Genomic DNA, 17,058 nt, shown 5'->3' on the forward strand with positions numbered 1-17,058 from the left:
CTACTAGCGCACTTACGACTACCAGTTTGTAATTCAGTTGAGCTGTCAGGTGACCAGATGATAAACCCTAAATACTCTGACAAGGTGACCCCACTAAACTTATTTCTAGTTGCAAAAAAAAATAAAATTCCAATATATATTTCTTCCTTTAGGATTTGATTTTGGAAGAATAAAAAAAATGTGCTAGGCTATCATCTGAGTTAAAAGTTAATGTGGAACCTTTTCTTACCAAGTTAACACATAACGCACAGGGTTTAATGAAACCACAATTTCATAAGCCAGGGGTAAAAAATCCCCATGTTTGCTGCCAGCAGCAAGCAGGAGGTATGGTGAACAAAATTCTACTGAAAAGACAAGTCTAAGGCAAACTAGCAGTGAGGCTTTGACCAGCGACTCCTTCTCCGTGGGGAGTTATCCCATACAAGACTAGACAGAGAGATCATTTTCACCCCCAAGCTGTTGAGCAGTCATTACAGGGATAGTCCCTGCAGGTAGCGATCAATGAAACACAAACGTTTCAATATGGATTGGCAGGTGTTTTTCCTCTCAGCCTAAAGTGAACAGAAAAATAAAACCAGCATGCAGAAAAGGTGCCATCGTTATTTGGCCTGGATTAGTAAAAATTCAGCTACGGTAGTGGCTGAATCTTCACGCCTGTACCAGATGTCTGCTTTCACTGCTGACATCTGTTCTTTGCATCACTTAGTGAGACAGAGGAAGACTTGTACAAAAAGTAAAATAAGAGAAGCAAACATCCACTTCATTTTAAATTTGCACATCTAGGACATCAAAGTTATTATGCCTCTGTAATACTACCTTTCCGAATTGCAAAACAAACATTCGACAGAAGAATCCTAACAAGAAAGCAGTATTAACAGATAAATAAATAAATGCAGTTAAAGCATCAACTTGTTCAAAAATAATTCTACTTAAATACACTGTGGCATTTCCCCATGATTTCTGTGTGCAACATTACATAACGGAGCTGGATTCCTATTTGCCTTGAGGGCAGAGACAACAAATACCCTTTGTATTTCTTCATAACTATAGCTAAAAGAAACATTTCAGTGCTTCATAAAAAACTCAAAGGTCTGAAACTCTTCATCCAAGAAATGACTGGAAAAAAAAATCCCACACTTCTATAATTTAACAGCTGCTAAATCACTAATTTTAGGGTTTTTTTTTACAGAAAACATATTTGTGACCGCTGTATATCGTAGTTAGATTCATTAAGGCTTATTTAACACAAGGATACTATTTTAGGACAGATGCCACAATTTTTTCAAAGCAGCTTATTAATACGGAATGAAAAAATTAGGTAGGAAAGGTGGAGGAATATTCTACAAATTGCTGCAAATCACCCTGATGGATTATAAACATGATGCGTGTATGTGTATAAATATAAAATATAATTATTTAACTGAGAGCTTGCTGTATGCAGCAAGCTATGGCCTTGGGAAAGAACCATGTCAAATGCCATTTGATGCTGCTCAGCCAGGCACATACAAAGGCACTTTGCACCAATAATATTTGACAACACTGCCTGTGCTTTTTCTGCTTCAGTGGCTAGCTTGTCCAAATTCCCAGCAAAGCAACACACAAATAAGTTTATAAGGAGCTACACTGTCAGCATCCTTCTTTCAAGGCAATGACCACACTGGTTTCGTAATACATACTTCACATTTCGAGTTGGAACTGATGAAAAAACATGAAAGGGAAAAAAGAGAAATCTACAAGCCTCGGGTCATCAAAAATGCATCATTTGTAAATAAAAATACCAGCAGTTAGCTTGACATTCAACTTTTATGTCCAGTAAGAACTTACTTTTCTTCAACAGTGTTTCCAATGCACTTTTACAACCCACAGCATCTACTGAGCATAGATCCTGCATCTGAACAGAAGATTGAATAAAAATGTCTTACATTGGACAATCAAAAGGAGATAATAGATAAATCTGAAAGCACTGTGTTTGGTAGCTGCATTTTCCTAATTGTTGGTAGGAATGAATATGCATTATCAGACTGATGTATGCAGAAGTGAAGAAGGGCCAGGTTCCTTCCACCACATCCACAGCCACAATAAAAACTGGTTTATTTTCACCAAAAGTACTTCTCACTACAGCAACAGTACAGTTTGGTTTCCATACCTTGTTTCAGATTTCCTTTCCTCTGGAGTCAGTGGCAGAGCACGGAGACAGTGGATGTTTGACCGGGGCTTCAGCCTAGAGGCACTGTCCCTCCCCATGCCAAATGGCCTGGACTGAGCTGTTAAAATGTCATTTAGCCTAGCCAGGAAGGGCAAGTCAGGAAACCACAGCTCTACTGCTCTGGGCACAGACTGTGCTTCCTCCTAACAAGCATATTAACAAAGAGCTGCAGGAGCTTATATGTTCCTTTGAGAAATAATGGCTGAACTTTAAAAAGTTACCATGCCTCTGTTATTGTGTGGGGATAGTGACGATATGTAAGCTTTCCTATACCACTTCAGAGCAAATCAAACTGAGAGAGGCTTAAACTGCTCTCAGCATCGATGATTTCTTTCCAGAATCTTTATCCACCTTCACACGCACCACCATAATTGCAGCCTGGGAAAGCCTCCACACTCATAAGCCTTTCTTCAACTGCACAGCACTGCCATGTAGCTCCAGGCATAGCATGGAAGCCCTCTGACTTGAGCCTTAGCTTTAGATAGCCCAGACTTCAGTAGTAGGCAAGCTCCAAGAATTCACATGCTGCTCACTTGTAGCTTTTCATGAGCCTCAAAACCAAACCAATGACAAAGACTACGTGACTAACCATTCAGCCAGAGAAATAGAGAATTCAAAAGCCTGTATCTGGTGTAAACTGTTCCACCATGCAGCTCACCATGACCCACCAAGTTCATGCAGTGTTTGAGGTGATCGCTGTTCAGAAGTACAACTTGTTTCTAAATATCCTGTAAATCAATATTTTCCCATCTCTTCTGTTGTCCCTTACTCTCTTAGGAGTAGCTAGTGTCTTCCTGAAGGGTGAGGGAAGAAAAAGCAAAGCAAACCTTTTTAAGCAATGTAGTGACACATCATGATACTGATACTTCCAAATCTTCTGCTCCAGCCCCCTGGGAATCCTATTCTTCTGCTCCCACCCTGCAACTCCAGAAAGCAGCAGTGGCTCCCAAATGCGACCAGGCTGAAGGAAATCTCTTGTCTTGAGCTAGCTCTGGGTAAAACGTGGAGCAAAAGAGCGCCCAGCTATATTTTAGGGGTGTGTCAAATTGTGGATTTCATCTCCCCTCTTCCTTCTTGCTCACCTTTGCTCCTTCACACATGGACACAAAACAGCACTGTACCATATGCAGTCCCTTCAAACCTGTGTTTTAATAGCTAATAATCAGCATTAAGTTACCACACTGTATCCTTTCAGACCACCCCTGGGAAGTTACTATGAATTATGTTCACTTACTATGAAAATGGCATCAGGTAGTTAATACTATGACAAATTCACAAAATTTTAACAGTCACATCATATCATTTTCATGCAAGTGGAACTCATACTAGAATGCTGCATCATGCATGAGAACAAGGACTATGGAAATTTGGCCCTAACTTCTTCCCCAAGGTTTAACCAGCTTAACCATGACCAGAAACAGTCCAAGAAGATTATCTTTGGGTTTTTGCTGACTAGGTTGGTTGATGACAAGAGATCAAAGGCTCACAGTATTCCCGGAAACAGGTCTTTTAGTAAAATTTGGCTAAAGTGGAGCACAGACTGACTAGGTGTTTCCTCCACAACTGTTTAAGCTCATAGTGGGTTAAGATTATTTCAGTTGTGTAGCTTCTCCTATTGAAAAGGTATGAAAGACTATGGGTGAGAAGGAAGTATCAGGAAAGACAGAAGGAGAGGGATGAGACCACAAGGTATGCCTGGAAATTGAAATTATGTATTATTTGTGGGGGAAGCAGGACATCTGATCTGCGCACAAGTGATCTTGCTCTCCATTTCGTCTGAACTTACCCTGTCCCCAACTTAAAATTAGACTTGACAGCACAGCCTCATTCTGTCTGCTGGCTGGGGCCAGCCCATACTTTTAGACAGTCATTACAAGGATGCTCTCACACAATTCTCCCTCCCAGCTTCACTGTCACATATGGCAAACAGGATGTAGATGAGGTGAAAATAAAAAGCACTGCACTGATTAACTGTTTGGATTTTTTGTGGAGCTGTTCATCTTGCTTACTTTCAGAGCCCACAGTCAAAGAAAGACTAAAATCACGAATGTAAATTGATAAACTTGAGTTATAGGGTTTCATTTATAACAATTGTTTTGACAAGTCAAACAGCTCACCATATTTTTATCCTCCTCCAGGCATAAGAGTACATGAGAGAGCAGGAGGGGCTAATGCAAGGAGCAAAATGTTGTCAGCTTTGTTCAAAGTCTGGTATCGAGTCTCGATTTCTAACCTCCCACTGTTCTGTAATATGTGGATCAGCAGTTTTGTCACTTCCCACTGCCCTACATCCAGCCTTCATACTGTGGAAGGATTTAAGTCAGTAATTTCCAAAAAGATTTTTTGCTAAAGTAATCCCAAACTCATGTCTGTCTACATTTACTTACTCATTTCCTTTGACATTATACTATCCAAGCCTTCAACAAAATTGCTACTGTAGGATAACATTGCAAGTTACTTTCTAATTAACATTGTGGGTTTACGTTTCAAAAACTAACAAAGGAAAACAGCTTGGTACTCCCATAGGTTCATAATCTTGATATTTTATACAGAAAGACACCATAATTAGGTTTTAAGACACCACATAATTAATCACGCATTTAACTTCTATCTTCAAATAGGGAAAGAAGAAAAACTCACGCACATGGGCTCAAACACTTTAACCTCAATAGGAAAGCCATTCTCAACTGAAACATGCCTTAAATTCCCCAGTGTGTGTCTATGTGTGTGTGTGTGTGTGTGTGTGTGTGTGTGTAACAAGTCAACACAGTGTCTTCAACAACACACTTCTACATGACCGTGAATTTTCAAGAGGAGATTTGGAAAACGAAGGAAAAAGAAGCTTTTCTTAGGATAGAGAAAGTTGTTAGAGCTACTATCTACCACTAAAAAAAATACTTTCTAAATTCAGCCTTATACCCACTAGTCAGTGTTAAGAGCTATATTAAATTATGACTTCCTCATTCTCTTCCTTCCCTACAGTGCTGCTATAATGTTCAGTGAATGGTATCCTCTGTTGAGCCACTACTGGACTAGGACTGTTGAATATCAGTTTGGTTGATAATATTTTTGTCCAATTCTGGACTGAATTATATTGGCAGAGTTCTGTGAGAAAACCTGCATATCACCCAAGTAAATTGTTCCAACTCCAACTAGTAACACTATGCCATCATTTTCAGCTCATTAAATTCACTCATCTCTTTTACAATTAAAAAATTATAAGTGTAAAAATAGGAGCATTTGAGTAGATCATCTATCAGTATATTAAATGCATTTTTGCATTAATTTGCAATTCTATATTTGACCTTGATATTTTCCAAGGTTCCGACAATCAAAACAGCAAAACAGCTTGCTGCAAACACATATTTACCAGATTTCTTGAGAAAGAAAGATGGCACAATATTAAATGAGTTTATGAAAATAGGCTTAAGTTCTTCAGTAGAAGTAAACTGTCACTTACTGGAAATATAACAAATACTTCATTTATCCTTTCATGGCAGCCATTTAAATCTCAACATAATGCTCTATTAGATCCTGTAATTGAATTTTTTCTTGTTTTGTCCTCCAGCTTAATGAGCATGATTTATATACTGATTTTAATAAAGCAGCAAATTCAGAAGTTTACTGTAAAAAATGTCTATCTTCTATCCACAGCTAATGAATCTCACATATGGAGAAATATACAAGAAACTATTTTAAACACTATGTGACAGGCAACAATCTCAAGCCTACACTTGAGAGCTGTCAGTACTTCTGATTCTGCGAGTCTGTTTACTGTGCCAAACCTGTGGGCCATTGAAATCCCCGCACTGCATATCTTCCTCAAATTAATTATAATACTGGGGGGGGGGGGGAAAGACATTTTTTTGGGGGGGGAAATCACAAATCTTTTAAGAAGAAGTTTTACTCCCCTACGTGTTTGCAGTCAGGTAGAAGACTGACCCTGGCATAGCAACATCTTGATTTCTGTGAAGTGTCTAAATCTGTCTAATCAATGGGCCTATCAGAAAAAAAACAAATCCTCAGTTCATCTATTTGCAGTAGAGATTAAAGATCAGCAGCTACATCCCTATGACCAGATTTCCACCTTCAATCAACTTGTTCCAGCCAAGAACTGGAAAGACCAAAGATTTCTACTGTAGAATAGAAGAAAACTTCAGGAATATAGTCACAGCACTACATCCAGGAACTCAGAATAAAAGCAGCATCTTCTTTATATGAAGCCTTACAGTGTGAAAAAGCAAGAAAGACATAGAGTTGCATGGCTTTCAATCAAAAAGAAAGGGATAAGTCTCACCTTCTAAAGGGATGGCTGGTCAGAGTGTATATGTTTGTATGCCCTAGGACCAACACTGGGCAGGGAGTCTGGGTAGGGAGAAGCAATGGAAACTGGAGTACTGCAAATACAGATGACCAGCCCAACAGCCCAGGGAAGAAGATGAGCCAGAGATGGGAGAGGAGTCAGAAGGCAGGAAGAGAATGGGACAGAAGCATGAAGCAGCAGACAGGTGGACAGACTAGAAAATAGCACACACGCATGTGGCAATCTAGCAGGAATTATTCAGGGAAGACTCTCTGTATGGTGAAGACAAGAATGAATATAGGTGGAAGAAATCCAGAGAAAAGCATCTGCAGTTGCAGAAACAGAAGCAAAGAGCAATGCCCTATACAAGCACTCTCCTTCCAGTACCTGGCTTTGTACTCAGTTTCTTAATACTCTTCTCCTTTCCAGAAATAACTGAAATTTGCTAAGTGTGTCTTGCTTCCTTCTAGTTTTAACTGCCTCCAAAGGAGGCTTTCCATGCATTGTATGCTACAGAAAAATGTAGCAATCTGACAGAATCAGGATGTTAAAGGCCTTGTGCTAATAGGACATGCAAAATGAATGGACACTCCTGTGCACTATGTGCCTTACTGACCCATACATAAAATGAGCTAAAACCTTTTCCTCTTTTCAGATGCTTGATGCAAATTTCGTAGTATCCAAGTAACACACCATTATTTTGATTAGATAATAATATTAAGTATTCCAGAAAAACTCACAGAAAAAAAATAATAATCCCATCCTCAGAGAAGGATGCAAATAGCACATGTAAATATCTCACTAAACAATGAGGACAAAATGGAAGTCTGAATATCTGCTGTTTCCCTAAGCATTCTGCATTTTGCTTATATTCTGGAATCCTCTGCCTCAGTTATTTTAGGATCTGATGCAACTAAAACTGAGTATGTTGAAGCCCATGGAAAGGCTTGTTTTCACTAGTAATTCCTATTTTCTAACGTCTGACTTAAAACCTGAAGTAAATGAGTTCATTCTGGACTTTGGTTTTTAGGCATTAAATATCAAGAACTTCTTTTAGTATTGTTATCACTGCATAGCTAAAGTGTGTGATCTTGGCATTTTAATATCAAAACAAGGGAAAGTGCTTCTTCTCATGGGCATGAACCTACACATATCAATATAGACTAATGTAAAGATACATATGTATAACTTAATATACACATACATCTTTTCATAAACAGAAAAATTAACATGCAATAAGTCCTCTCTCTCTCTCTTGCAAGCCACAATTTTATATAAATGCATCTCAATGGGAAAAAGACTGCATTTGGTTGACAACCCCAATGACAATCCCAATTTAATCTTCTTCCAAGGACAAGTGAAAGTCTCTGAACACTGAATATTTCTACACAACACTGAAAATGCATTTTGCTCGCTATGTTAAAAACCACTGTCCTTTTCTTTGATCATACTTGTCGGATACATAATGAATAATGAAACATAGTAATATGATGACAGCATTATTTATAACACCTTGAATCATCTATAGAAGATTACTTGATAATGAAGTCTGCTATGACATGTCAGACCCAGGCCTGAGGTCTCCTTTTTCTAATATCATTGCAGAATTCCGGATGGATATTTAAAAATCCAGCAACACGAAGAATATTTTGCAAAAAATTAGTTCCTTATCTGTACTGGTGGCCTTTTCAAATTCATTATATATTCCATAACCTTCCATTCTACTTTGTTGCTACTCATATATGAAGAATGTCACTACTTCACAATAAGTTATGACAGCACAGAATGCACTGGAATTCTTTTTAGAGATTACTGAACTCACGTATTCAGATTTTTTTTTGAGACTGCTTCATGTGTTTTCTCACCTCCAGCAGTCATTGCATTAGACTATTATTTCATTTCTTCAGACATGTGAATAACAAGCTGAAGGCTAGGTTTTTCAAGACATTTAAAATATACTGATGTGCAACCTGTTAGCTCATATTAAATATTTAATTTGTCCAAGTAATTTCAAACTAAACAACTCCAAATCAAATCATGGACACTTAATCAAAGAACACTGTGTTTCTTCATGAGTCTTTTGAAAGTGAACTGGCCTTAGTCTGCAAATTTTGAGTACTTTGATGTGCGTTGAAGTGGTAGTTGAAAAAGAGAGTTTCCACCGTGCTTGGGCTTTCCTGATACACACAAAGAAGCAAGAAGAATTGAAAAACCTAGGGGAAACCAAAGACACTGAGATACTCTTCTTTCCGAGGTAAAACCAGGAACAGATTACGTATACAGAAGACAATATGAATTTACAGTAGAGTAACTAGTTGGCCGCACAAAGCCTGTGCTTTAAACATGCAATAGTATTTACAAGGGAAATGAGGTGTTAAGCTCATTTTCATTTCAGCCTCAGGATTGACAAGTAGCTGTCAATCAGTGCACAAAGGATTCTGGAATACAGTTCTGTTGCTCACAGATGTAGTATATCATGTAATTTCATATACCCAAATGGGGTTTGGTTGTTCCAGCCTTCCAGACAACAACAAGGTTTTTCAGTGTCAGCTCTGTAGAAGTTTGCAAGCTGAGTCTTACACTCAGGAAAACTCAAGCTCAAGAACATCTTTCAGGGGCAAAATGGGTAAGCCTCTATGCTCAGTTTTTAGCTGAAATGTGACTGGAGAAGCGGAAGTGAAATAAGAAACTGGAACCTGGAAAACAGAATGAAACTGGATGAAACTGAAACTGGAAGATAGGATGGAAAAAAAAATACTGAGCACAGAAGTAAGAAAACGTACAAAAAAGGAAAAAGGGGAGCCCACTAAGCAAATACTTAAAAGGGGACAAAAAATGTGATGTGAAGAGGAACAGAATGATGTAGAAAAAAAAAGGCAGAATAGGGAAAGTGATATTTATTTTTTTTATTTAGAGGAAGATGCCCTATCTTTTTAAATTAAGACTAATTAAGAAGCTAGCTACTCTTAGTAACAAATGCATCTGAAGACTGATGATTTTTGACAGAGAAAGGATGATACATTCCTTCAACCAAAACTGACTCTGCATATTGTGTGGTCAATCTTATTATCCCCTACTGGAAGAACAGGCAAGATAGCAAAGTTTATAATTTCCTTTGATTAGTTCACTAATATGACTAAAATCTAGACATGCTTTAAGTCTGTTTTTCCAGCGTTTCAGAATAGAAGATTTACAGACAGAGAAAGGATCTGTTCATGATAGAGAACTTTTATTTTGCTTGAATGAATATTCCAAATATACTTTTCATAATAAAGCCCAGATGTTGAGCTTTCATGAAGCAGCAGCCCTGAGAAGCTGTAACAGGAGCATCTTGCTAAGAATATGTGCACATTTTAGCCTCTTCCACTGGAGAGGTGTCGTGGTTTAAACCCAGTCAGGTAATTCGTACCCTGCAGTCTCCCAGCCCTTCCGGCTCACTCCCAGTTACATCCTGGGCATGACGTGCTGTGGTATGGAATACCTCTTTGGTCAGTTTGGGTCAGGTGTCCTGTCTCTGCTTCCTCTCAGCTTCCCCTCCTCCCTGGCAGAGCATGAGGCTCACAAAGTCCTTGGCCAAACCAAAACATCTCTATCAGCTCTGTTCCCGAGCCGAAAGTCAAAACACTGCACTGCACCAGCTACCAAGGAGGAGAAACATGACTGCTACTGCTGAACCCAGGACATTATCCACCCCTTATTCCATATCATTCACGTCATGCTCAGTTCCCACATTTTCAATATACCATCACTCTTATCTCGGTGCACTCTTATCTTAGTGCATGGACCATATAAAGCTGCTGCGTCCATCTGGTCCATGATGTCAGGCTCCATCTCTTGTAACAGTCTTCCAGAGCAGGAGAGACTGTGTGCAGTGTTCACACGCGTGAATAACCTGGGCAATAGTGTCCATTGTTAAGTCCACCCCTCGATCATGAGTCCATCTCTGTGTTGCATCTCTGCTCTGATGGCCTGAAGTGCCATGGGCCCACCAGGCTTAAAATAATTCACTGTCCCCTTCAGCAGTTTCTGCAGCTTGTTGCTGGGGACTCCATACAGCTGCCTTCCATCTCCGACGCTTCCAAAGCACTGGAGGGGCCCAGTGGACTAGATACTTGCCCATACTGTCCCACACACCCTGCCACTCATGACTCTCCAGCCTTGGGGAAAATCTCTTGGTCCCCCTATATTGTTGTTTAACCCCAGACAAGACCCAAACCTGACTCTGCTTAACTTTTGAGATCAGACAAAATGGTTGTGGGTAGAACACAGTCTGTGTGTGTGCCAACATGCTGATCCCCATCACAATCAGCAGGCAGGTCCCAAGGGTACCCAAAGGCCATTCAGAGCCTTCAGAACTCTCAAACGATGCTGCTGTGCTTGTCACTGGGGCTGGTGTAGCTGCTGTGCTTGCCGGCTCTCCCACCACCAGCTTCTCTTTTCCTGAGTCCAGCTCTTCCTCCTCTGCCTTGCTGGGAAATGCTGCGTGGTCTCCTGCATCCTCCTGGGGCTCGGCGGGCGGCTTCCGGGGGATGCTCTCGGCCGTCTCAGGGCGGGGCTCGGCCGCGGGGCTCGGCTCGGCCGCCGGACTCGGCTCCTCCGCCGGGCTCGGCTCTTCCGCGGGGCTCGGCTCCTCCGCCGCCTTCTCCCGCTGCTCGGCAGCCGCTTCCTTCCTCTCCTCGACCGCCCCGGCCTCCTCCACCCGCAGCCGTCCCTTCGCGGCCTCCGGCCCCACTCGCGCCGCCGCTTGGTCCCCGGGGCTGCTCTCCCGGGCCGCTTCAGCAGCCGCCGCCTCCCGGGACCGCTCCCCCTCAGTTCCCTGCAGCCTCACGAAGATGGAGAGTAGGGCGAGGGCCAGGACGGTGAAGAGCAGCCGGACGGCCAGGTACAAGTCCACGGCCACGTCCGTCCCGCCCTGCTGCTGGAACCCGCCCGTATTACAAGCCATTGCCATAAAGCACAGTGAGACAAGAACCTTAGCCCAGGCCCCACACTTGATAAACACTATCACAGCAAATACCGGCTCTACGTAAGTTACAACGGTCTGAAGCTGTGAGATCAAGAAGAACAACTCTGATACCCAATAAATCAGCATTGTGACGAATGACTATTAATCCAGTCAAATCTGTCGTTATCTCAACCCTTCGTGCCCCACGTTGGGCGCCAAAAAGAACTGTCGTGATTTAAACCCAGTCAGGTAATTCGTACCCTGCAGTCTCCCAGCCCTTCCGGCTCACTCCCAGTTACATCCTGGGCATGACGTGCTGTGGTATGGAATACCTCTTTGGTCAGTTTGGGTCAGGTGTCCTGTCTCTGCTTCCTCTCAGCTTCCCCTCCTCCCTGGCAGAGCATGAGGCTCACAAAGTCCTTGGCCAAACCAAAACATCTCTATCAGCTCTGTTCCCGAGCCGAAAGTCAAAACACTGCACTGCACCAGCTACCAAGGAGGAGAAACATGACTGCTACTGCTGAACCCAGGACAAGAGGAAAAAGCATGTGCTTGTGAAATTACTAAACATGATAAAGACCTAAAATAAATAGATTTTAAAATTAAAAAAAGGAAAAGATAAAATTTAAATATCATCCCTTAAAGTTTTATATTGGGAAAATGTCTGGACTTTATCTTAAATGCTGTTTTTAATTTTATACATTACACACCTCAAATTATACATTTTGTATATGAATTCATGTAAAAATATGACATAGAATAATAGAATCATGGAATTGTTAGGGTTGGAAAGGACCTTAAGATCATCTAGTTCCAACCCCCTGCCGTGGGCAGGGACACCCTACTCTAAATCATATCACCCAAGGCCTCATCCAACCTGGCCTTGAACACTGCCAGGGATGGAGCATTCACAACCTCCCTGGGCAACCTATTCCAGTGTCTCACCACCCTAACAGGAATGAACTTCCTTCTTATATCCAACCTAAACTTCCCCTGTTTAAGTTTTAACCTGTTACCCCTTGTCCTGTTACTATAGTCTCTACTGGTTTTTTTTCCTTCATTTTGATTGCATGTAATACTAACTTAAGTAAGTTGTATTTATGGATCACAATGACATTTATTTTTACACAAAGTGGTCTGTGGGAGAACAAGAGACAATGTTGATAAATTGTATCTTGAAAGTTCTAACTGAATATGAGAATAAACATTTCCACAAGAGGACAATTAAGTGTTGGTACAGGCTGCCCAGAGAGGTTGCAGAAACTCCATCCTTGGAGGTTTTCAAGACTTGCCTGGAGAAAACACTCAGCAACCTTGCTAAACTCAAGTGCGGATCCTGCTTTGAGCAGGAGGCCAGGCTGGGATACCTCTCAAGGTCCCTTCCAATGTGAATGATTAGGTGATTCTTTAGTTTCAGAGTCAATCAAATTGTTTCTTTTGCTTCCTTTGCCAGAGATACCTGCTGATACCAGCTCCCCTCTCATTGAGGGGACAATGAGGAACAAGTATTGTAACTAAGCATTATTCATTGTTTTATAGCTTATCTTCAACCTAAAAACATCACAACTCATGGCAATAAGCAAGTCTGATACTAAGATTTTTGAATCAAGAAATAAAATAATCAACGTGCTGTGTGAAGAATTACTTCTTTCAGATCTCTGTGTTGCGCGAAAGAGAAAAGAGCAGTTAATCTAATTATAAATCGAGTGCTTATCAAGTTTTAAATCCAAAATTATATAAAATTATTAAATAGAATATTTTAATCACTGGCATTAATTAAAAAGAATAGTGACTTATTGTCCCAATACCAAAATGCTTTGATGAAAAGATGACAAGAAAGACGAACAGGAAATGAGCAGGGGTGATATGAAATGACATATCTTGTTATGCCTATTTCTGAAAAATCGCAAAAAATAACTGTGCAAACATGAAAAAATCCACACATATCTAAAAAGAAAGAGTTATCTGAAAATGCTTCACACACAAGTGTCAGAATTTTTTTCAGAACAGAAGCTCAGAATTGTGATCACTGTGAGTTTTAAGCTATGCGCTGTGCTTCCCTAATTCTGCAATGACACGTACTGTGCAGTTCCAATGTAGGGCAGCTTCACAAACAAAACAGTGGCAGAATTTAATTGAGAAAAACCCAGGCAGTCGAATTCAACTGTTTATTTATCACATCATGCTTGTATGGTATTACAAATAAAATAATCATATTGCTACTATTATTAATAAGATAAACTTATGGCTTTTATTACTGAAGCACAAAAGAGCAGTGGTCTCTTATGGCCAACCTTCACAGCAGGCTGTAATTTCGTCACTGTGGTTTCCATGATCTGAATGGTTTTAGTAAAATTAGGTACACAATAAAAAAAGGCCCTGAGATAAAAGAGCAAAACTCTCAAATATAAAATAGATGCCGCTTTAGAAAACAATAGCTGTTTCTTTAAAGGTTTTCTCAGCCTTCCATAAAACTTGTGGAGGTAAGAATAAACTATGAGAGTGACCTGATAAGATTAGTCAAGCCAGACAGAATTGCCTAACCTGGAAATCTAATCTTACTGAAGGCAATAAAAATGCAGTATGCACAGGCATAAAACATGCAAGCTTAGATGAATTTTGAAGATCAAGGCTGACAATTTACTTCTTACATAGCTAATTATAACTAACTGCTGGACACTTATCTGCCTGGAAGTAAGACTGCAAAAAAAGTTTTGTGTTTTTAAAACTGTGTAATTATTTGCAAGTAACCATGGGAACTGGCATTAAACAAAATGTCCTTTTCAGTGCACCTTTTAATTAGACGTATAAATTCATCTCTTCCCCACCAAAGCATTTCCTTTGTCCCTCAAGCTTTGACATTAAATATTAATTTAGGTATAAAGAATGATCTTAACTTTTACAGTGGAACAGAAAATAATAGCGTAAGCAATAAGAACTGACCATTTTCACATCTGTGTTACCCCATTGAAATTGGGATAATTATACACAGTCCAGAGAACTACTGTACTATATAATGACTTTTGACATAGGGCTATTACATATTATTCCCAATTCTATTAAAGACCATTATTGACCCCCTTTTATGTACTGAAATTTCAAGAGACCATGAACATGCCTTACAGTAAATAGACTTCTAAAAGCAAGGTTATAAATTTAAGAAATAACCCCACCTTTGCAAGTGTCACTTGCAGAAGACAAAAGAGCTACAGAATATAATATTTCACATTTCTGACCCCCTTAGCCAGTAGCTAAAACATCATCTTGGGAAAAAATTCAAAGTTTCACATATCGATGTGTGAACTGCTCTTTATTCTTTCAATATTTTTGTTTAAGCTGAACTGTGACTTGAAAAGTCCTAAAAGATATCATGGGAAAAGACACAGAAATGAAGTGATCTCTTCTTCCATAGTTATAAATATCTAAATCACCCATCTACCCATCTACAGAAATCAGGCTTAAAGAAACCAAATATTTACTAACGCCAGCAACTGACAGAATGGTCAACTAAAGGGAGTTAATTAGGCAAACTACTTTTGCTAGGTTACCTCAGATATGCATCTTTAATTAAAAAGCTAAAAACCGTACCTGTGTATCCTGGCAGCTCTACTGGAATAAATGGGTGGCATTTTAGTAATTACGTTTCAAAGGCACCACACAGTGCTTTGAATCAGACAAGGTCTGTCTCTGGGGAAGGGCCATCTAATGGGCTCTCCTTAAGTAATACTCTGCTGCTGGTTTAAAAAGTAGCATTACTGTAACTTGGGGGTGAACTGATTGCTTGTCCTGATAACAAGTGTTATTCACTGTAAGCGCTAGAGAAAAAGCTGGGTTTCCACAACAAGGTGTAAGGATAAAACATAAGTGGGAGAGGAGTGCACGACTAAACAACAGTAGAGCACATGTTCCTTGATTTCGTTCCCTGGATGTGACAGCTTTGGCAACTGACAGCAGGGACTGAGAAATGGAAAGCCAGCTTTCTTAAAGGTACCAGGAACACATACAATGATCATAAAAAGTTCTTGAAGCTATTTTCAAGGTCTCAAGTTTCAAGACTCATAAGGTTAGTGAATATAAACACTAACAAATATTAACTAGCCACCTGCACATCCAAATGCAATCAACAAACGCAGAGTACAGCACTAACTGTAAAGAACATACAGAATAAGCAGCATAACACCAAAAATGCTGTAGTATCAAGCATAAATAATGGGGGGGGGGAGGGCTAGAGAAGATAAAAAAAAAAATACCAAAACAAACAAGGAGGAAAAAAAACACATATCATAACAGAAGAAAGATCTCAGATCCTTTAGAACTGACTCATCTTCTTTATTAGGAAGGTTTACCTAGCTAGAAGTCATATCCTACCTACCAACAATTATTAACTATAGTAGAAATGTGCTTTATTCTCCACTGAAGAAGAGAAATTTCTCTTGGAAAATTAAGTGTTCCATGAAAAGCAAACAGAATTAGAATCTTTCCCCACAAAACTTCCCCATACCAGCCAGCATTTTTCCAGTGGACATTTCTGTCAATCACGAGCTGTGCCAGCAGGTATGTTCTGCACAGGATTACACCCTTGCCACAGATCTGTTTCATCAGCAGGGATCTGCCAGATTCTCCTCTATATGCAAGAAGTATAGCTGAGCATCAACCTAAGCATTTGCCATTTCTGTACAAAACTGTAATTAATTATCTTTTACAAATGCTAATGTGAAGACCACCTTGTTCATATGAGTTAATAAGGCACCAGGCATAAACAACCATGGAAGGTGAGAACTTCAAAGTTGAAGTACATGTGGAGTTTAGAGTAACTATGTAAATTATTGTCAATTTTCTATGGACTGTACAGTATTTTATTAGTGATCCTATCACAAGGTGGTAAGATAATTAGCAATACTGATGTAGGAAACTCCATCCAAAAGCAAAGCAACAAAACCTGTTTCAGGTTTCTTCTGAAGAAAGTCTTGTATTGTAACTCATTGTTCCAATGGGAAAAAAAAAAAAAAAGTGATGTGGCAGTAAATTTCACTCAGCAAAGAAGAAGCACTGCCCCAACAGCATCAGAAAATGACCAGTCAACCAACCTGTCAATATGCTCTTATCAAAAACTTTAAAAGGGATAGAAGGTTGTGCTTACCAATAAAAGGTATTTGTGTAAAACAAAGAGACAGTCAAATCCTAACACACAGAAATGCATACACTATCTTACACAGTCAAACTGTTTTGGCATGCTTTAGTAAGGGTACCGAAACTGAGTACTGTGCACGTACCATTATTAGCTTCCCAGAACACCAACTCAATTACAATTGTTCATTAATAGTGTACAAAAATATAAAATACACATCCAAAACACACTTGAAACCATTTAATCTGTGAACAAGCATTGATATAAACCATAGACACCTAACTGTGAAAACATCTGAGGCAGCATTCAACATCATTTCAGAGTACAGTAACTGTTGCCTACAGATCAGACACTGTGTATCACTGCCAAATATTTCTACTTTTTTTTCTAACCAGGCACAAGCTAGAAGAAAAATTGAAACCTCTCTGAATGGCTACTCATATTTCGGGTGAAAATGACAGAAGTTCTACAGAAAA

The 17,058-nt window shown here is 39.7% G+C and overlaps 1 protein-coding gene across 4 annotated transcripts in view; it reads right to left on the bottom strand.

Moving 5' to 3' along the window:
* Positions 1-17,058, bottom strand: part of SYT1 (synaptotagmin 1) — a 272,094-nt gene that overhangs the window by 201,745 nt on the left and 53,291 nt on the right. Inside the window, exon 1 of one of the 4 annotated variants that reach the window (XM_061454713.1) lies at positions 2,875-2,891. The exons of the other annotated variants lie outside the window; for them this stretch is intronic. The gene's annotated coding sequence lies outside the window, so the exon portion shown is untranslated. Of the gene's footprint in view, positions 1-2,874; positions 2,892-17,058 lie in introns of those variants that run through there. 4 annotated transcript variants of the gene reach the window in all.

This window comes from Pezoporus flaviventris, unplaced genomic scaffold (genome assembly GCF_033815535.1).
Source record: "Pezoporus flaviventris isolate CSIRO_AGI_PZ_B2104156 unplaced genomic scaffold, CSIRO_AGI_Pfla_v1 ptg000016l, whole genome shotgun sequence".
Lineage (NCBI taxonomy): Eukaryota > Metazoa > Chordata > Aves > Psittaciformes > Psittacidae > Pezoporus > Pezoporus flaviventris.